The following is an 18,415-nucleotide window of genomic DNA, read 5'->3' as shown; positions in this document are numbered from 1 at the left end:
AGGCCTTCGATATAGAAAGGTTTCTCGCTAATTTATAAATTAATCTAGTTATGAACCTTAAAACAATAGACAGGAAGTCAGGCTGAATTTCAGGGTCAATCATTTACAAAGAGTTCAAAGCTATCCCTTTTCAGGATTCACAACATCTGTCAAACTCAACTCTTGGCTTGTTTGACATGCTAGAATCTTTGAGCACACAATGATGGGGTATATGAAAGCTTGAGTTAAAAGTCACAAGGGGTACATTTTCCATGTGTCCCATTTCACGGTATTACATACAGCTCTTTCAAATCTGGAAATCTAGCAAACATATCTTCAATGTGTTCGAGCAATTTAACAGAATTATGCTTAGACTGAGCTACAGGTAACACTTCAGGACGAACAGGAGGTATGGCATTAAACCTGCCAGAATCATCCATTTGATCATTATTCAAGAAAACGTTCTGAAAATGCCCTTTATTCAGGAGTAAGAAATCGCCGATGGAGTTATTCATGCTACCAAAAGCTTTGCAAATTTTGTGTAAAGAGAATCAATATTTATAAGCCTGGCACACCGAACCTTGGCGTCATTCTTAACACAAAACTCAGAGATAGTGCCTGCAATCCCCAAAGAAATTTGGTCATCTAACAAGGTGAGATAACCTTCCTTATGCAAGGTATTAGAAGACAAAATATCATAGTAGACTTCAGCTCTTAGCAAGATATAAAGAGGAGAACACTGCTTAAATATACTAACACTTAAAATGATCTCACGAGCAATATACCAACTGGAACAATCAATTTTCTGTGCAGGAAGTTGGCTTGTGGTTGTATTCACAACTGCACAGTTCAACGTCAATGTATAATCTGACACATTACAGAACGGAACAAGGTTGCATGTGGAACATTCAGGCGGTACATCAGTATTGCCTATAAAAAATATAGGTAGCCAACAAATCTTAGTACAAATGCCAAGCTTCGTGAAAAGGCTACACGACATTGAGGATAAATGAGTCCCCCAATCCAAAAATTCTTTAACTAGTACAACCTCTCCTGAACTGTTATTCACTACTACATGCTTAACTAAATATCTGAGTGGGTGGCACAATTGAAGAACTTCTAACATTTATATCATTATTGGGAATTGTTTGTTGTTTACATGCAATAAGGTGTGGTGTCCATTGTACCGGTGGCACTTGTGTCGCTTACACCGTTTAGATACATGAGAAGCAAAAAAAAAAACATAGATATCGAAGGTTACTTTCCATCACAAACTTGCAGCGATAATCAATGTTTGTTTGAACATTCTACAATCAGAATTGCTAAGATTATCAAGTTTTCAGCACTTACAATGAAAGAAAATGCTCTTGTTGGTATTATGAAATCAAATCTAAAACGAATGACAATGACAAAATGGCCATGAATCAATGACAATCAGTGGATACAATTCACAATGCCTTATTTTCAGAGATAATGCTTGTTGGCCAAAAGGGTCCAAAATCCATGTCACTGAACCTTGCAATAGTATTAATTACTGGTAAAGCAGAACCATGGCCTTCCTCTCACGCTGGAACTAATCACAGGTAATATAGACACATGGCATGTCATACATAATGGCACCACTCGCCGGTAACACAGACCAGTGGTGTTCCCCACATTTTGTTACTACTCACAAGCAATGGAGACTGATGGTGTTCCTCATACAGTGGGACTAAATACGGTCACCCACGAGAGCAATGATGACGATGATGATCATAATTCTGGTGTAAGGGGCCTACTGGTACGAGGTGCAACAAAATGAAACAATAATTAAAACTCCATCATGTATTCATTGACAAGAATCTAAAGTAAATGATGGTGGCAAATTAGCATGAATTCAAAACAATCAGTGGATCCGATTGACAATGCTTTAATGACTTCACCATGCAGGGTAGGATTAGAAACACATTAGGATAAAACATACAACTTAGCTTGGAGTCCCAATGCTCAATGCTGCATCAGCCTGTTTACATCACGGAGTCGGCGTGCTTTCCTCCTCCACAGAGCGAGTTAGATATATGTTTTTAAGCCCTATAGCCAAGAACATCCCCTCAAGGGATGGTGAGTTCGAATCGATAGTTCAGAAGATAGTTTTAAAGTGGTTTCACATTTTCATACCAAGCTGGTTAACATAACGTCACTGCAATGTTAACTCCTTCTCCTCAAAGACTTAGTAGCGCTTGACCTCCTCATGGACAGAGTAGTGTATGACCTCTTCCTACTCAGTACACAATTCTGTTACAAAATTGAGTAAATCTCAGATTTATCTCTCGGACATATTAACAGACAATCAAACTTACACCTTTATCGAATAGACCTAAATGATTTGCTGTTAAAAATGATTCTTCATCCATTCAGATTAAAATAAATGTCTTCATCACCACCTCCATTAAGAAACAATCGCTGAATCTCTGAGTTCACTTAGCAAATTGGTATTGATATATCTTTACAGAGAATCGGTTCATCATGAGATTCAACTACTGAGTAACGATCGTGTGCCTGTACACTGACTATTTTGGCGAAATTTGCGTACAGTTATCCGTTTCAGATATAATTGTCAGCGTGTTTTGGTGGATCAGCAGAGGTGAAAGAAGGTGCGGGCTGGAATGGGTCTAACTACAAGTCCGAAAGATAAATTTAAAATTTAAATAAAAGTTATATTTTCAGCAGACAACAAAAATTAACAAAATTTTACATAGAATTTGACAACTTAACGAGTACAACAAGTCAAATCAGGTACAAGACCAAGAAAGCAGAAATTTTGATAGATTTTAACAATATGGGCCAAAAGCACTAATTTTTTTTCAATTCCTGAGCTCTCAGCACATAACCAACATATTACCAAAGGGTAGAAAACCCCTCATAACATGGAGCACTTCCTCCCGCCTAGTAATATCACGCCTCCCAGAGGCCTTTTTCAAACCCAAGAATGAGCTGGGCCGCTCTCAATTTTTCAAGCCTATTAAATTCATTACCTAGACTTCAGAATTCACTGCCATCAAGGCACAACTTACAAATATAAACAGGGGTATCTCGTACCCAATCTACTGGGTCTTCGCGTAAAGAGAACAAATTAATTAAATGGCCCCAACATACCAAGTTGAATGGAGGCGTGAACTTGCACTCCTACATGAAGCTTGTTAAAACCTATCTGGCGCTAGGCCGATCAGCAGGGGCTATTCCCATACTATGAAGGTGACACGTATACAGAATAAATTTAACACATTAAGAAGGAATATAAGAACGGTTACAAAAACGTAGTCACCTCAAATTCAAGATGAAGGGGACCTCGAGAGGGTAAAGCACTCTCTATCCCCGATTTACAGTTAAAGTTATATGAACATTTTACAAAGACCAGAAAGATTTTACATGTTTCAATGGATTGTTTACATATTAAAGGTTAAGGACCTGCCCCGAGGGTTAAACTGCTGAGCTAGCAAGAAATAAAGATGTTCAACGGCCATCACCTTGTTGAAGAACGGCTGCCTAAAGAAAGAGGCGCTTCCCGACCCTGCTACATATCCACACGCTGACCAGATGTTGTTCGAGTGGCCAAGAGCCGTGAAAATAAGCAGTTTTAAAACCCTCGCGGAAGCTTCGAGACCTTTCATGAATAATTAAGACACACCCACTCAACTTTATTGGGTAGCTAAAAGTTACACATCAACATCGAAGAAGAAAGACACCATTGGTCAAAAATTAACTAAAGAAATTCGGGATTGGCTGAGTTCAGAACTGGCGGAAAGAAAGATTAATATTGCCAACCCAAAAACTGAAAGAACAAAATTTAGTAAAGACAAACTTTCGAACACAAACTTTCTTCAAAAAGTTCCTTCCCTTCGCACCAGGGTGCATGATTATAGTCTTTTTACTAGAGACATCTGTCAGAGAAGGTCCACACTTCTTGATCAAACAAAAAAACAAAAACAAATCGCAATACACACAGTGGCATTTTCTGAGGAACTGTTGAATTAATTCAGTGGTTAAAGTTCAGAGTTTCTCCGGTAGAGAAGTAATTTATGGCGGAAAATTCAAATGTGCGGCGTAGAGGTGTACCAGCCGGTACAGACCTCTCCCTCCCCCCACCCCAAATGTCCTTCCCTGAGGTGACACAGGAAGAGTTCGTTAACAAGGTTATTTTCAAAAAAATCCATTTTTAGTGGTTGCTAATTTGAAGTTAGTTGGATTCCAGCTTCCTTGCAAACAGATGTGCGGGAGAATATTAAAGAAACGTTAATAGATGAAAAAGTATTTTACGTTGAATAGAAGACGAATTTAGAAGAAAGAAAAGAAATTTCAAAGTCTTTTTGTTGATAACTTGTTAGACTCCAGACTTAGAATGACTTGTTTGCCGTAAAATACGAGGTACATGTTGCTACTTTTAACGGCAAGACCAGCCGTCGCTGCCAATGTCCAGTCGAGATCGCCCGGACCCCTCAAGTACCCTGAGATACCTCTGTGCCGCACTATGTGAGGGGTAGTCCTGGTGAAGCCCGCCGCCGACGCGAAGTTTGTTTACAGTCCAGAGATAAGCTGGCGGATGGTGCGCCGCACATCAGCCTGTGCCGGGAGATAGACTCCGGCGCGCCGTACCCAGGAAGACATCACGGGAGTGGGTTGGGCCCTGACCCCACCATAGTAGGGGTAAGGCACCGAACGGCTGCGGGGCGCGGAAACAGTAAAATCTTGGCGGCAGAGATGTTGTTGGAACTAATGCTTTAGGGTAGTATCTTGGTGGTGAGGCAGAGGGGTCAGCGGCGTGGAGACATTTTTTTTAATGTCACTGGAATGGTTTAGCAGGAGACGGGAGCTTGGTAATGGTCGTACAGGAAAGGACAGCAGAATAACCGTCGGGCAGATTTTACATACATATACAAAGGTAGATGAAAACACCAAGTGCAGAAGGCCTAAGATTTAGCACACAATATAACCTCCCGAGTTGCAGCAAAATGTTAATGACAAAGTTAACAAGGATTTTACACAGGCTTAATTTGTGAAATATGGACCCTAAAGATCCTCTCGGTGGCTGGATTGCCCACTAATATTGTTACTCGAGTTAGGAAATCCAAAAGCTTGTAAGGCCCGTGAAATCACGGGGCAAGCTTGCCCGAGGGAACTAAGTTCTTGACCATAACTTGGTCTCCTATTTTTAAATTGGTGGGCCTCTGTCCATGATCATATCTTTCCCTAACCTTTTCATGAGAAATTTTAAGGTTGGCCTTAGCCTTCTTCCGAAGATCTCCAATAATATCTGGATCTATTGTCTCAAAGGTTGGAGATCGGCGTGTTGGGTACAAACTTAAACCTCAATGAAGCTGGAGTAAATTTATGAGATTCATGAACCGCCGAATTCAAAGCGAAAGCTAACCAATGCACGGACGTGTCCCACCTCGAATGATCATCATGATGATAGGCAATTAGAGCCGACCTCAGATTACGATTGACCCGTTCGGCTAGGGATGGCTGAGGATAATATGCAGAGGTAGTCACATGAGAGATGGACAGATCAAAACAGAATTAACGGAAGAGACTGGAGGTGAAAGCTTTAGCATTATCGGAAGCACTATATTGACACGGACCAAAAGAAGCGAAGATGGAATTTAAACACGAAATGGTGGACTGAGCGGTAGCCAGCTTAGTTGGGAATAACCAGGCAAATCTTGTAAAACCATCAACACACACAATGATAAATTTATTGGCATTCTCCTTTGGTTGGGGGAAGGGTCCTACGTATTCGATGTAATGATATTCCATGGGGCGCGATGCTTGATGGGAGGACAGAAGACCTAGCTTGGTGGACATGGTAGGTTTACTTAGCCAACAAGCTTTACAAGCTTTTACCAATTCACGAATTTCTCCGTCCATACCCTTCCAAATGAACATCACTCGGATCTTTTCTCGAGTTTTAAAGATGCCTAAATGCCCCCCCTCATGGCAGTTTATGAAGATCATAGGTACAAGAATAGCCGGAACCACAACTTTCATCTTTTGATCATGCCTCGACGGGCAACATAAAACACCATTCCTCAATAATTAAGGGACGACATGTTCTCCAGAAGAAAGGGTTTACATAATAGGAGCCAGCACTGGATCTTCACGTTGATATTTTTCAAGATCCCTAAACAACACTGGAACATCCGTTAGTATGGCATTTACACCCGGGGGTATAGAATCGGGAAGTGAAGAACAGTCTTCCTGTTCAGAGGTCTCTACATCATTGGCAAACATCCGGCTTAGTCCATCTGCCACAACATTTTCAGTTCCTCTTATATGCCTAACATCAAACTGGAAGGCAGAAATCCTGATGGCCCAGCGGGCTATGCGACCAGTGCGACGCGGCCTACCTACGACCCAACGTAAGGCTTGGTTATCTGTCTCGAAGTCGAATTTGACATGTTCCAGATAGAGGCGGAACTTTTCTAGAGCAAATAAGACCGCCAAACCTTCAAGTTCATAAATTGAATACTTGGCTTCTTGAGCCGATAAAGTTCTAGACGCATAGGCGATGGGTCGCCTCCCTGGTTCAATCTCTTGAAGGACTGCAGCCACCACCGACGACGACGCGTCGGTTTGGACGATACATTTCTTCGAGAAATCAGGCATGGCAAGAACGGGGGCATTACACAGAGGTAATCTGAGATCTTCGAAAGCGGCTTGTTGAGAAGGACCCCACTCAAATTTGACGCCTTTCCTACGAAGTAAGTTCAAGGGCGCCGCTGTATTAGCGAAGTTAGGAATAAATTTCCTGAAGAAATTCACCATGCCAATGAATCTGGCAATACCTTTGATGTCCATAGGGGGTTTGAAATCACGGATGGATTGTGTTCTAGAATGATCTACAGCGACACCATCGGGCGACACAATATGCCCTAGAAATGACATGGAAGGATTAGCGAAAGCAACTTTGGACAGCGTAACTGTTAACCCTGCCTGACGAAGGTGATTAAGGACCTCTTTCAGATGATCAAGATGTTCTTCAAAGGTCTCAGAAAACACGACGACATCATCAAGATAATAGTATAGATACTCAAATTTTATGTCGGAGAAGACCCTGTCTAGCAGTATCGTAAGCACGCCTGCTCCCGTGGGGAGCCCGAGAGGCACGCGGTTGTATTCATACAAGTTCCAATCCGTGGCAAACGCTGTAAGATGTTTAGATTCTTCAGCTAGAGGGATCTGATTACACGCCTGGTTGGGGTCTAAGATGGTGAGAACTTACCTTTTCGAAACCATGAGAAACAAGAGTGAAGGTCGGGAAGGGGCACAGATTGTAACACCACCTTCCGATTGAGAGCCCTATACTCAATAACAGGCCTGAAGCCACCTTGGGGTTTCGGAACAAGGAAAATAGGCGATGAATACGCCGACTTAGAGGGCCGAATTATACCATCTTTCAATATCTGATCTATGATTTCTTTCAGAGCCTTCATTGTAGGTGGAGATAGATTATAAGGTGGAAATCGAACAGGGATCGAATCCATAACTTCAATCTTGTATTCAATAAGGTCAGTAACACCAAGAGTATCGGAGAAAACTTCTGGAATCGACTGACACAACTTACGAATACTATCAGACTGCTCCTAAGGAAGATGTCTAAGGTCTAACAACATCTCATCCTGGGTAGGCGAAACAGATGAACATGATACAGAATTACATTTCAATAAAGGGATTTTACAATTAAAAGCAAATTTGAAGGTGCACGACTTTCTCTGAATGTCGAGCACAAGGCCGGTGTGAGACATGAAATCCGCTCCTAATATAATGGGGCAAGACAAGTGCTTAGCCACAAACAATTTAAATTTCCAAGTAAATTTGGCAATTCTAATTTTGGGATACAGAAAACCTAACATTTCTACTGGAGAAGTGTTAGCCGAAATGCATTGAACCGAAGACGAAAAAACATCAGAAAATTAACAGATTTTAATTTAGAATACCATTCAGCCGAAATAATGGAACACACACTCCCAGAATCTAATAGAGCAGTGACAGGTTCATTATTTAATTCAACTTTGAGAAATGGTACTGGTGCGGGGGAATCCGCCGCAATCCTAAGACATTCTTTAGGGCATTCAAATGCGGGGTTGGAGGACTTCCTACCATGTTCTGATCCTGAGATTTCGGCTGGTTTACTTCGGGCTGAGCCTCGGAAAGATGAGTTAGCCGACTCAGCCGAAGCCATTAGTCACTTTTGATTATTGGTGGAAGTTGCATCCGAAGTTGAGCAGGAGGGAGTGCTATTAGAATTCGGGCAATTCTTGGCTATATGGGAAAAAGCGCCACATTTAAAACAGCCCCGAGATAACCCTGCTCCATTCTTTGCCCCGTTGGATTTGATCAAAGGGCACTTGTTGCGGAGATGGTCTGCAGACCCACAAGCATAACATTTGCGGTTTACGATGGTTCGGCGAGGTGGAGGCCGAAGATTACTTAAAGAAGGAGGGGGCTCCCTCGCCACGCGTAGTGTGTCAGCATATCTAACTCCCTCGGCTGAGACAGCCATAGCTTCTAAATGGCAAAAGATTGCGGACGCGACGCAAAACACAAGTATGACCTGTAAGATGGTGATATTCCTTCCACAATGACCTGTACAATTTGATATTCAGGGAAATGTAAAGCAAATACCATAGTGTAAAATTTAATGTCTTGGATGAAGTCGGCAAGATTTTCATCCAGTCGCTGTACTCGGTAATAGTACTTCTGAATTAGAGAGGACATTGCCCTAGCCGGAATGAAGTTTGCTAATAGGTGGGCGTGGAAGTCTTCTATAGAGGATTGCTCAGCAATGCCTCGTACTATTCTGTCTGAGAGAACACCAATGGAATAGCGATAAATAATCTGTAGAATTTGACACGGGGAAAGCGAAAATACAAGAGCATGATCCTGAAACTCAACTAAAAATCTAAAAAATGCAATGACCTCATTAGTAGAGTTAACGGAAAATTTAGAAATACCCCTGAGCAACATTGCTAATGGATGAGGCAAACTACTGAACCCGGGTGACATAGTAGGTAAAGGCCTAAGGGGCGGAGAAGCTGTTTCAGAAACTGCATTATTCAACACAAAGGGTGGAATGGATGTGCGACGAACGGACTCAGTTTCTAATAGGGCAGATGTTTGTTGGACTCCTACAGATTTCCTACTTTCTTCCCCCGTGGGAGAATGCTCCTCGCTAACTACGTTTACCAGAGTGGGTTGGTCGGTTTTGCGGGGTTCTGCCCCAGTTAACAATAGGCTAACCTTACTGGACAATTTAGAAAGGATTTCGAGAACAGCACTAGCCTCCTTCCCTTGAATGTCATTTAACTTCAGAGACAATAGATCAGTAACCCTCTTGTAAAAATGGAACAATCTTGCTTGTACACGTTTAAGTTGATTAGGTGATGGATCACCCCCTTCAAAAAAAAACTAACTACAGATGCTAGCTCAGTAGCATTATCAGTGATCGTGGAGAGAGCGTCATCAATATCCTTCTCCCCCAAGATGGGGATACTAATCGGCAAGTCAAGAGAATCTTTAAGCTTGGTGGTATCGGCCCCAACCGTGCCTCCAGATGGAACAGTTCTAATAGTTAATTCGTAAATCAATTCCTCCTTTCGCAAATAGCCGGGATGAAGGACATCGCGAGGGCCGGACATGATGACAAACAATTTACAAATTTAGAAAAGTCGAAAAATTCCAACGACTGAGAAAATGTTAGAGTTCAAAACAAAAGCAATGTTTAGCCGTCAAAAGGGGCTACAATGCGACCCATTCAACCACGCTCTGCTACCACTTGTTAACGCGTTTTGGTGGATCAGCAGAGGTGAAAGAAGGTGCGGGCTGGAATGGGTCTAACTACAAGTCCGAAAGATAAATTTATAATTTAAATAAAGATTATATTTCCAACAGACAACAAAATGTAACAAATTTTTACATAGAATTTGACAACTTAACGAGTACAACAAGTCAAATCAGGTACAAGACCAAGAAAGCCACAAGCCCTAATTTTTTTTAATTCCTGAGCTCTCAGCTCATAACCAACATATTACCAAAGGGCAGAAAATCCCTCATAACATGGAGCACTTGCTCCCCCCTAGTAATATCACGCCTCCCAGAGGCACTTTTCAAACCCAAGAAAGAGCTGGGCCGCTCTCAATTTTTCAAGCTTATTAAAGGCATTACCTAGACTTCAGAATTCACTGCCATCATGGCACAACTTACAAATATAAACAGGGGTATTTCGTACCCAATCTACTGGGCATTCGTGTAAAAAGAACAAATTAATTAAATGGCCCAAAATACCAAGTTGAATGGAGGCGTGAACTTGCACTCCTTCATGAAACTTGTTAAAACCTAAGTGGTGCTAGGCCGATCAGCAGGGGCTATACCCATACTACGGAGGTGACACGTATACAGAATAAATTTAACACATTAAGAAGGAATATAAGAACGGTTACAAAAACGTAGTCACCTCAAATTCAAGATGAAGGGGAGCTCGAGAGGGTAAGGCACTCTCTATCCCCGATTTACAGTTAAAGTTATATGAACATTTTACAAAGACCAGAAAGATTTTACATGTTTCAATGGATTGTTTACATATTAAAGGTTTCGGACCTGTCCCGTGGGTTAAACTGCTGAGCTAGCAAGAAATAAAGATGTTAAACGGCAATTACCTTGTTGAAGAACGGCTGCCTAAAGAAAGAGGCGCTTCCCGCCCCCTGCTATATATCCACACGCTGAGCTAGATGTTGTTCGAGTGGCCAGAGCCGTGAAAATCAGCAGTTTTAAACCCTCGTGGAAGCTTCGAGACCTTTCATGAATAATTAAGACACACCCACTCAACTGTATTGGGTAGCTAAAAGTTACACATCAACATCGAAGAAGAAATATACCATTGGTCAAAAATTAATTAAAGAAATTCGGGATTGGCTGAGTTCAAAAGTGGCGGAAAGAAAGATATTATTGCCAACCCGAAAACTGAAAGAACAAAATTTAGTAAAGACAAACCTTCGAATACAAAATTTCTTCAAAAAGTTCCTTTCCTTCGCACGAGGGTGCATGATCATGGTATTTTTTAGTAGAGACATCTGTCAGAGAAGGTCCACACTTTTTGATTTAAAAACAATCGAAATGCACACAGTGGCATCTTCTGAGGAACTGTTGAATTAATTCAGTTGTTAAAGTTCAGAGTTTCTCCGGTAGACAAGTACTTTAAGGCGGAAAATTAAATTGTGCGGCGTAGAGGTGTACCAGCCGGTACAATAATAATAACCATCTGCATAATTTTTAACTTTGGTGTCTGTCGGTTTGTCTCTTTGTCTGTTCTTCTATAACTTGAAAACTACTGGATATATTTCCACCATACTTCATATTTGGAATCCACCTGTCCTTGGGTAGGGTTTAGCGCAAATATTGTTTCTAAATCCCTGAAATGACTGTGGGTTTTTACGAAACCAAAACTGTGATTTTGCACTCCCTCAGAATGTACACAACCAAACTTAATGGAAATCTGCCTGTCTTAATGAAAATTAATTTCTAAACCTTTATTTCCATCGGATCATTTCGATAACAGGATTAATAAGGGAGATGTCATTAACGGACCGTTTTTCGGTACAAGTCCCACCGGACTTAACGCAAGAGCGGGTACGTGTAAAGCGTATTTCTTACAGCTTGAAAACTACTGAAGATATTTGAACCTAACTTGATATTTAGCATCCACCTGTCCAAGGGAAGGTTTTAAAGTCAATACCATTTCAAATTCCCGGAACTGACTGGGGTTTTATAGGGAAACGAAATGGTGAGTTTACTCTCCCACAGTACATAACATACAAGACCATCCTGACTGGAAATAGACCAAACTTGATGGAAATCAATTCTAAACATTTTTATGTGCATTTTTCGACAGGAGGATTAATAAGGAAGTTATCATGAAAGGTGGGTTTCTCAAGTTAAGTCCAGCGGACATGGCCCTAAAGGTGTTATATATGGAGCAGATTCCTTATCTATCTACATAAATTATATCGTAACGACACTGTGCCTCTGCATTGACTATTTTGGCGAAATTTTGGTACAGATATCCGTTTAAGGGGTCATAATGACCATCTGCATATTTTAAGCTATAGTTTCCTGAATGTCCTCTGAATTTTACCCCCCTCGCCCAAACTCAAGATTGCCTCACAATCTGCCACACGAGTTGGAAAATTGAAACTAAGCAAAATTATACGTTTTAGCCGGTAACATACAGAAAATTTTCAAGATCTTATAATTTTTCACTTTTTATGCCAAAGAATATCGAAATATGGAGGCATTTTATTGGCGGTGCAGACCTTCGTTTCGAGGTATTTCGCAGCTAAACTGTAAGTTCTATCACAAAACGGATGACATGATCTCCGTTCAATTAGGAGTGATCTACAACGTTGGTCCTGCGACATTTTGTCGTCTCTCTCTCCGTTATAGGGTAGATTTGGCTGTATATTTCGATTGTTCTTAAATGTTGTGCTTTTTACACGTATGTTACTTAGACTGACACGCTTATAGGAAAGGAAGAGTCATAAAATTTAGCACGCACACTGACACAACCAATGGCTATATGCGAACCAAATTTAATGATTCTAGCTTCCACATAACTATGTAAAAAATAAGGTAAAATAATAAAAAAATACACAAATTTCAATCCATTCATGTATCGTAACTCAATGGAACACATCAATATGGGAGAGACGAGAATTTTTTTTAAGACCAGACATGTAGATCGATAAAAAGGACGTCTGGGGAGCAAACCGTTTGTTGGTATGATGTACCGTTCAGGAGCAGTAAATCTCGAAATGAAGAATTGCACTTAACACCGTGCTCGTGCTTATCTGCCCTCTATCTAAATAACATCGTAACAACCATCTGGCTGTACAATGACTATTTTGGCGGAATTTCCGTACAGTTATCTGTTTCAGGTGTAATAATGACCATCTGCATATTTCTTAGCTTTGGTGTCTGTTTGTTTATCTGTTTGATTATGTGAGTTCTTGTAACTTGAAAACCACTGAATATATTTCTACCAAACTTGATATTTAGAAGCCACCTGTCCTTGAGAAGGTTTTAGGGCCAATATTATTGCCGAATACCTAAACTTACTGGGGGTTTATCTGAAACCGAAACCATGATTTTGCACTGCCTCAAAATATGTACATCCGAAATAATGGAAATCTACAATCCTTAATGGAAATCCTTTTGGAAAACATTTTTTCTCATGTGAATTTTGCTACAGGAGATATCAGATATCATGAACGTTCGGTTTTGCAGGCTAAGTAAAGCGGACTTGGCCCAAAAGGTGTCGTACGTGGAGCAGATTCCTTATCTATCTATATAAATAAAATCGTAACGACTGTATGTGTCTGTACATTGACTATTTTGGTGAAGTTTTCATACAGCTACACATTTGAGGGGTAATAATGACCATCTGCATATTTTTGGTGTACTTCCCTGAAAGTCCTAATATTTACTCCCCTCAACCAAAATTAAGATTGCGGCATAATCTGCCAGACGAGCAAGAAAATTGAAATTTGGCAAAATTATACGTTTTAGGCTGTAACGGACAGAAAACTTCCAAGATCGATAAATTGTTCACTTTTTATCCCCGAAGAACATCGAAATATTGAGTCAATTTTAATGATGGTGCAGACCTTCGTTTCGAGGTATTTCGTAGAATAAACGGGAAGCCGTTTCTCATAACGGATGGCACAATCTCCGTTCAATTTGTAGTGATCTTCAACCTTGGTCTTATGACTTTTCGTCGTATCTGTATCCCTTATACGTTAGCTTCGTCTAAATATCTTGATTTTAAGAAAATTTGGACTTTTTACATTCCTAATTCATTTTTTCAATCACTTACAGGAAAGATACAATCATCAAACTCTACATGAACATTGGTCCACTCAATACCCATATGTGAGCCAAATGCTATGTCACATAATTATCCGAAAAGTAATGCAATGTTAGATAATCTTACACAAATTTCAACGTATTCAGCGTCTCTAACTCAATCTGACACATGAATAGATTAGATGCGAGAAAATATCATAGGACCAGCCATTTAGGCCACTAAATACTGCGTCTTATGGTACAATCCGTTTAGCAACAGTTAATCTGTAAATGAAGGTCTGCAATAATTTCAACATGCATATACTTTCGTATGTCGATTTATTTATATTCATTGATGTCGATTTGTAGCGATCGAGAAAGGGTGTGTCTGGTATTGTAATCAGGACTCCCCACAACGAATTTGATTTTCGGTAGGAATGGTGTCCTCCTCCAACTCCTGTGTAACTGGCATTAGTAAGGGGCCTACCACTGTAATGCGTAATTCACATCTCGATTTGACTTGCAGAAGGCAAGTGAGCGTGCAATTTTCTACAAAACTCCCCCACCCGAATGCGATTGGCTGTAGCGAAGGGTGCCCACCATTATAAACAAGTGTATCCATCTAAAATGTGACTAGCATTAGGCATAGTGGCCTGCTATTTTAATGGAAACTCACCAACATAGTGTGACTGGCAGTAAGCTGGCTGGCAGAAGAAAAAAAGGCCTGTCATTATAATGATAACTAAACAACCCAATTTGACTGGTAGTAGGCAAGTTGACTGCTATTATAATAAAAACTCCTCAAGTGGAATCTGTCTGGAAGTAGGAAAGGAGGCCTGCCGTTTTAACGAAAACTCCCCAAATCGATTGTGACCGCGCAGTAGGCAATGGGGCCTGCAGTTATAATGTAAACATCCCAACTCGATTGTGAATGGCAGTAGGCAACTGAGCCTGCTTTTATCATCACATCTCCGCAACCCACACTTTACATTGAAAACGACGTATGGGGACCTCCCCACACTATTTCTCGGATAACGCTAAGGGACATGCAATTTTAAAACAATCTTATTTACTGCACGCACAGGATTTACTTCGATATCCGTATACAATGTAGAATACCGTAGCGAAGCACGGGTACATTTGCTAGTAGGCAATATAGTACTGGAAAGGTGAATAGTATGGCAAAGCAACTACGAGCTGCAACATAACAATTTCACCAGAATCAAGCAGGGAACACCATCGGTAAGAAATATACGACTGCGCGAAAATCGTCCATGGTGTCTGGAAATACCCCACCATTATCACAACCGTGAGAACAACAAATTGCGATGGCGGAGAATGCAGGGAAGGAGGCTAGGAGCAACCGACGCGAAATCGGGAAGTTGTGGGTTCGGATCCCACCGGTGTCCGGCTGGCCTTTTTTGTTCTGTACATAACATCTCTTCAACACGTACTGAGCCACACCCACCCTACCTAAAGAACACACACAGTGAATCACGACCATCGTAAGGAAACAAATTAGCCGTGGATCCCCGATCAGGAAGGGCGAAAGACACAGCCCTGAGCTGAAAACGTTATTCTGCTCAAACAATTCAAGCTAGCAACTAACACTACTTCGAGTAAAAATCCGTATAAATGATAGATGAGAATTTATTGTAATGTAACATAAATCAAAGGGATTAATTTAATGAAATAATCAGTAATAATAACAGGGTAATACATACATACTCGGCGTCAGCCCAAAAGACAATCGTACCAAGGTTTCGTGACCTCATGCATAGGGCACAGTTACTCTTGAGATGTTAGCATTTATTCAACCACTGACCTCGCTAATCAAAACTGCGAGCTGGATATCATTTACTCAATCTTTATTCGATCTTTCCTTCGGCGAGGAATAGAAACTCAATTTCAAGCGTGGGAGTCATTTATCTATATCAAACACCTTTTTTCTTTCATTTATTTAACAATACCTCTCTCATATCGATTCCCACACGCCAAGGAGCAGATTAAATAATAAAGTGATAAAATCAGAGAACTGCCAGACAAAGGAAATTATCCAAGAGAGGCAAAGACAATGCTCCATGGAGCAATGAACGGAAAACAAAACAATAAGAGTAACATGGACCAGCCCATGGCTATGAAAGATATAAACCTATACGGCGAGCTCAAGGTCGTAAACGACTAGGACGCCACCAAAAAATAAAGACTTCGCACCCAAGAGAAAAAGAAGCGCGATAGGGAACGAATTCAACAGACCGATACGTCATCTTGGCACTCAGCTCATTCATCTACACATTCATTCAATCACGCGATCCTTTTGCCCCCAAAGGCAAATAATTCCGGCAGACTGGTGCGAGTAAATAAAAACAAGGCAACTCGTAGAGTGCAATTCAACATTTCATTAATAAGGTCTCACGTCAATAGTAGATATATAGCTCACCTAGGGCAAATGAGAGTCACGCGTAGATCATCACCTACATACTGCGTACGGCTAGAACAGACCTTCCGGCCGACACACAGACCATACCTCCAAATAATGGCAAAATGTTTCATCGAGAAACTCATTTAAAACAAACAGAGACCAGATTTTGACGCACCATAATCACCTTCTCAACTCACACACATGCCATTCTCGCCCCGAGTACCAAGATGGGCTTCGGTCGGCCATAATAAAAAAGGAAAAGAAAACCGATAATATACAAAGGAATCAAATTCAAAATGTTCCATTACCTCCTACATCTCTTTATTCACCGGCATAAATAGCACAACATTTAATTCACGGAGAAGATATTGCAAAGGTCTCGCCGAGAAAAAAACGTCGAAATACATATTCTATTGGAACAGTCAGATACCTACTCTTGGAGACATCGGTAAAATCACATTGGAAACCAAGCTAAATTACCATGTTTCAGTTCTAAATGTATGTAACACGACCTAATAGGTAGTGTTAGAAATGTCTTATCTGACTCCATATTTATATGAAAACATGCTTTATTTTCTCTCATGCAAACTATATTGAAATTCACCTTCTGCAATGTTATTAAAGAAAAACAAGAACAACAACCATATTATTAGCATATTACCCGATGATGAATGTTTACTCCTAGGAACTCTCAATCAACAGTTCATAGAGATGACAAATCCAAAGAGTATCAACGAAGTATTTACAACATCCTCCCACCTTGGAATTGTGGGAACAATTTCAAAACTGTACTCTTCTATGGGGTCCTCCAACTCACCCCACCTCAGTCACAGTACTTGTCGTTAGCTATCACTACACGGCCACTTTTTGTCGTATACGAACTCTGTCCTGATGTCGCCCCGAAGTTCAGTTTTCTTTTAAAAGTTGTTTGGTCACTATCTACCTCCAGAGGGTAAAGTCTTTCAATTGGACGAATCAAAACTCCATCTTTCGTTTTCACTTTAGCCACACCATCGCGACCAGGGAAGAGCGTTAAAATTCTTGCTAAAGGCCATTCTACCCTTTTCAGTTTCTTGCCTTGTTTTTGGCTGACAGCACTATTAACGTGGGACAATTTATCTTTACCTTTTACCACATTGTGCTCTCTCGACTGAAGCATTTAAATTTCTTCCCTGAGCTTCATATTTTCAGTCTGTTGTTTCTCGCTGTGGTTTTCAAGGTTCGAAATGACAACTTTCAAATGTTCCAACTGAGTATAATCTAGCCACCTCTTCTTTCCCACGACCTTCTAAGGTCCCTTCAATCTCCTCCGGTGGCGGAGGTAATTCCGCGACTGTCTCAGGAGTGCGATCCAGACCATCTTTTCCTTGACTGTCACTGGAAGACTCAGTCACGCTTACTGAATTTTCGTTTCCTTTAGAGAGAGATATGATTTTCTCCAAGTTCTCATCCAGAACTGTGATTGCTGCAGACAAGGAATAAGAAGTTGACGAATCATCTTTCGTATCCTGCAGCACGGTGGACCCAATCTGTTGTAAAACAACTGCAGTCTGTTGTACTATACTCTGCAAACGTCGTTCAGCATCTATGATTTCTGAACGCAGAGCACTAGTTTCAATGCTAACAATTTGCAAGTCCTGATTTAATTTCTCCTTTTCATCCTTTAAACACACATTTTCATTGAAAATGACATTCTTCTCTGTATTTAATAATTCTATTATACTAGCAAGTTTCTCTTTCTCCTCGTATAAGGCATTTTTCCCAGTAACTACAGCCTCAAGATATTCATTCGACTTCTGTTTCTCAGATTTCAAGAAATTGTTTTCTTCAGCAAGGATATGTTTCTCTTTGCTGATAAATTCTAAACATACAGTCAATTTACGATTCTCCGACTTCAGGATGTTATGTTCTTGTATAATGATATTCTTCTTTCGCACAACCGATTCCAAACGTTCATTAAGCTTATTTCGGTCAGACTTGTATTTACTGTTCTCAATGACGAGAGCATCTCTCACTTTACAAACTCCAGCAAAAACTTCACTAAGTTTATGTTTCTCTCCCTCAAGTCTGGAATTGTCCTTCAATAATGCTTCATTTGATGTTTCAATATTCTCAATCAACTGCTTCAGTTCATTGTTATTC

This window comes from Anabrus simplex, chromosome 10 (genome assembly GCF_040414725.1).
Source record: "Anabrus simplex isolate iqAnaSimp1 chromosome 10, ASM4041472v1, whole genome shotgun sequence".
Lineage (NCBI taxonomy): Eukaryota > Metazoa > Arthropoda > Insecta > Orthoptera > Tettigoniidae > Anabrus > Anabrus simplex.
The sequence above is the reverse complement of the archived record's forward strand: the minus strand, read 5'-3'. Positions refer to the sequence as shown.